Source organism: Electrona antarctica (genome assembly GCF_951216825.1).
Source record: "Electrona antarctica genome assembly, chromosome: 12".
Lineage (NCBI taxonomy): Eukaryota > Metazoa > Chordata > Actinopteri > Myctophiformes > Myctophidae > Electrona > Electrona antarctica.
Window position 1 is genome coordinate 9,766,035 of NC_136793.1, and position 4,995 is coordinate 9,771,029.

A 4,995-nucleotide genomic window follows, 5' to 3' on the forward strand; every position below is an offset into this window, starting at 1 on the left:
ATAAACCAACAGACAACAAACTACACAACCCTTTGTAGAGGGTTTATTTGTCACTCACTCAGGCAGGCAGCCCCCTACGGTCGCGGCCCACCGGGAATATGCCCGGTATGACCTGTGGCCAGTCCAGCCCTGATGCACACGCACGCACGCACACACACATACACAGAGAGGCCCCGTCCTTGCGATACAAACAAATCTTTGTTTTTAAACTCACACGGTGCCAGGCAGAGAAGGACCCAAGTGCAGACAGTAGCAGCGGAGGCAGAATTCAGGTGCAAGATCCAGGTTTTATTAACAATGCAGGGTAACATGGAACTGGCAAGAGGAAACACAAGAAACTAATACTTGGAACATGTAAGCTCAAAAACAGTCCTGAACACAGCGACTACTAACCCATTTACCGCTACCATTATTTAATCCCTCCGTTGCGTCCTGCCAGGGTTTTATCGCGCGTGACACTTACTTTGAAGAGCCAAATATCCGTAATCGCATTTTACTATGAAACCATTCCGTGTGTGTTGACGAAGCTGGTGCTTGTTCTCTCGGTCGGTGGTGGAAAAAGTGGACCGCGAGTATCACAGCGCCTGCTACAGGCCGTTGAAAACGCTTGTCTGGGACAAAGCGACCCCTGCAATGTCGCTTCTGTGAGATTAAGCCGTCTGAAAACAGAGCCGGCAATGTAAGTGGATGCGCACGCATTTTCAAAATGGCCGCGCCCATTGGGTCAGAAGCATAACAAAGCTAACGGACGGTAGATTTCGATACGATCGTATTAAAACATGCATTAATGAATACATCGCTGTTAAAACGGCTTTTCCGTTTGTGGCAGGCTACAAGATTCTACGTGTTAATATTCCTATGTTCCTGGCAGGCAAACGACTAACAACGAATCAACAGAGAACTTAAAGGCGTAGTGAAACGGAAATGGTGGACATTTTATTTTGAAGTTTCAGACGGTCTCAAGTTGAAACACCGGGGGGCACGCTGGTCCATAGCTCTAATGGACCAGCCATAGGGCGTTAGAGCTATGGACCAGCGTGCCCCCCGCCATAGGGCGTTAGGGCTATGGACCAGCGTGCCCCCCACCATAGGGCATTAGAGCTATGGACCAGCGTGCCCCCGCCATAGGGCGTTAGAGCTATGGACCAGCGTGCCCCCCGCCATAGGGCATTAGCGCTATGGGCCAGCGTGCCCCCCGCCATTGGGCATTAGAGCTATGGACCAGCGTGCCCCCCGCCATAGGGCATTAGAGCTATGGGCCAGCGTGCCCCCCGCCATTGGGCATTAGAGCTATGGATCAGCGTGCCCCCCACCATAGGGCATTAGAGCTATGGACCAGCGTGCCCCCCGCCATAGGGCATTAGAGCTATGGACCAGCGTGCCCCCAGGGCATTAGATCTATAGGATTGGCTGAAGGCGGACCGATCTGATTGGCCGAGGAATCTGTCAATCAGAATGATTGACAGATTCCCTCAGCCAATGATGACGTTCGTTAACGCCCAATGTCAGAAGAGTCTCAATAGTAGAGCAGCAGAGTGTTAGCACAGTCTCAAAGGTCTCACAGATTTGTAACTCACAAGTTCAGATTTGCAACTCACGTGAGTGAACTCACAGGTTCACATTTGTGTTTTGTATCCACAAGTTCAGATTTGTGTTTTGTGTTTTGTATCCGTGTTTCGCATCTGTGTTTTGTATTTGTGTTTTGTATCTGTAATTCGCATCTGTGTTTTGTATCTGTGTTTCACAACTGTGTTTTGTATTTGTGTTTCAAACACAGATGCGAAACACGGATACAAAACACAGATGCAAATTACAGATACAAAACACAAATACAAAACACAAATACAAAACACAGATGCGAAACACGGATACAAAACACAGATGCAAACTAGAAAAAGTGCCCTTCTGGGCACAGGTCTCCACCAGGAGGATAGGACTGTGTGAGATGTTTGTCAAAATGTTAAAGAGTAATATAAACATGTTTGCCTTTGATGGCAATTGGATGATTTGAGGCATTTTGTTCCAAAAATGTGTTTAGCAAAAATCAACCTGTTGGTGGCGCTATAACAGACCAATGTGAAAAGGGCGGGATATATTCCTCAGCCTAGTAAGAAAATGTGTGAAAGATTTCACGTAAATTGCATGCTGCGTTCATGATTTGAGGCTTTTGTTCAAAACGGGGCAATCTTGCAAACTGTGAAAGCCAATTATAGCCAATTAGGATGGAATATGAAATATCGGACAGATCCGACTTGAGCACATGACCATAGAGATACTGTGTAACGATTTGCGAGATTTTTGGACAGAATCTGGAGGAGTAATATCAAAAAATTTGTTTTACAAAAGTCGGCCTCCTGGTGGCGCTATAAAAGGCAGATGCGGAAAATGCAGATCAAAGGTTTGTCCTTGGCCTCTGGGAGTGTGCATGCAACGTTTCATGCAGATCGGTGCAGTTTTAGGTAAAAAATGTGAAAAGCTGCCTCATGGTGGCGCTATAACAGGCCGTTCTGGAAAATGCGGGGCAGAGGTTCATCGTTGGCATCCAGGGAGTGTGTGTGCAAAGTTTGGCATCGACCGGGTTAACGGTGCCGGAGATTAGCTGGTAACGGACGGACGGAAGGACGGACGGACACACACACACACACACACACACACACACACACACACACACACACACACACACACACACACACACACACACGGACGGAGTGCAAAACATACTCTCTCCCCATGCCTTCGGCCTGGTGGAGACAATTACAGATACAAAACACAAATACAAAACACAGATGCGAAACACGGATACAAAACACAGATGCGAAATACAGATACAAAACACAAATCTGAACTTGTGGATACAAAACACAAATGTGAACCTGTGAGTTCACTCACGTGAGTTGCAAATCTGAACTTGTGAGTTACAAATATGTAAGATTTACCGTGACACTTTTGATACTGTTCTTACTCCATAGACAGGAAGGCACAAAACAAGACTACAAAATAAAGGTTCACAGTGTAAAGCAGAACTGCAACTACGAAACAAGGAGAATACATACTACAAAATCACAGTAACACAAAGAAGTAAAACACTAACTAACTAAAAACCATTGAACACATACATCCAAAACATGTCACGGAACATGACAGTGCCACAGTGTAGATTTTTTTGGGGTTCTTGACCGTGCTAACTTGTCCCCCCGTGGACAAGACAAACGGAGGATTTGGCTGGTTCCGCCACTTCAGCTACGTTGTCGTGTGGACGGAGAGGTTTTTGTGAACGGGGCCGAGTAGACGTGGAGATTTTCAAAAAACTAAAAATTAAAAAGCTCAGTTTATTAAAAGAAATCACACCTGTGTGAACTGAGTGGTGCAAATCCCCCCCCCCCCCCTCTCTGTCTCTATCTCTCTCTCTCTCTCATTAGCAGGCAACATGCAGCACTATCTCTCTCTCTCCGTTTCTGGCACAACAGCGCCACTTTTGGTACTCATTGGTACTGGTCACAAACACACAAACATCGTTAGTTGAACACGGACATTGCTGTTCGTTGGAGTGGTTGCACCACTCAAAAATACCTGCTTATATGTCTGGACTGGTGCGTAAAACCAGTTGACGACAGACACTCACTTACGTTTTCCATGTTTTGGGAAATTATCGGTAAAAAAGGAAGAAGAAGAAGAAAGAAAAGAGGTTTTGATAAGAAACACTAAACAATGGCAGCAACGTACGTCCAACGTCTGTTGAATATCATTATTCTATTCTTTCAGTGGTCTAGTTTAACGACGCCTGCTGCAAGGAGAACATATGCATATGATATGGGGTTTTAACTGTGGCATTATAGTGTGATGACGGTATACCACACGCCAATAATATGATGTCTGTCTGTCTGTCTGTCTGTCTGTCTGTCTGTCTGTCTGTCTGTCTGTCTGTCTGTCTGTCTGTGTAGTTAGTTAGTTAGTTAGTTAGTTAGTTAGTTAGTTAGTTACAGTAGTTGGTTCATACATACTCTGGATACCATTAATTGTGTCCATCCATTACTCGTACCTTATTGAACAGAGGAAAGGAAGCTGCATTGTGCTGGACCCTATAGCGAACGTCTCAACATTCTCAAGGACGGCTGTGAATAACGACGCGTGACACGAGAGGACACAACGCGTACACAGAGAATACACACCGTATACAATATTGTATTGTGTCTCGGCGACATTGAGAACAATGAGGGCCTCATGTTGAAACGAAGGCTATATGATGATGAAGGTGTGATCTAAGTTACATGGGATTATGTGGTAAATAGTATACTTTTCCTGCTCTCTGTGGGTCTATGTGACAATGTAGTCTCTCTCTCTCTCTCTCTCTCTCTCTCTCTCTCTTGCGAAATTCAAAGGAAAAGAGGGCCTTTGTTTTGCCAATGGGTACCCAGATTGGTGACAATGAAGCTTAACCCATATTGGCCTGAAATTTTAAAAATGTCTTCAAGATGTTTCAGTTTTCTGTATCAGTGGTGCTCAATATTTCATGTCAAGAACCCCAAAAATTATATGTAATATGCCTCTGCCCCCCCATCTGAAAACATGTTGTTCCAGGGACCTCCCCAGAAGCAAAGATTTGAGTTAAAATGTTCACTCTGTAATAATATATATTCAAAGATTTGAGGCACATTTTCATGATTTTTCAAAAATAGCAGACCTGCAAGTTCATAGCGCGGCACTCGGTGCCGCGCTATGAGCTTGTAGATCTGCTATTTTTCAATAGCTAAAGTATAACATAATGCTCTAAAAACACCCAAAAGGGGTTCCCGCCCAAAATGGGTTAATGTATTGAATAGAATGACTATAGGAATGCATTACATTCACGAGCACAGCCACACAATGTGTGAGCTCAAGGATAGTTCCATGAGCTCAAGGATAGTTCCATGGATAGTTCCATGAGCTCAAGGATAGTTCCATGGTGTTCCATGGATAGTTCAATGTGTGAGCTCAAGGATAGTTCCATGGTGTTCC

General features: G+C 44.8%; 1 protein-coding gene across 1 annotated transcript in view; it reads left to right on the forward strand.

Annotated features, from left to right (window-relative positions):
* The window catches only part of aacs (acetoacetyl-CoA synthetase), a 63,470-nt gene that overhangs the window by 45,257 nt on the left and 13,218 nt on the right, over positions 1-4,995 (forward strand). The gene's annotated exons all lie outside the window — the stretch shown is intronic.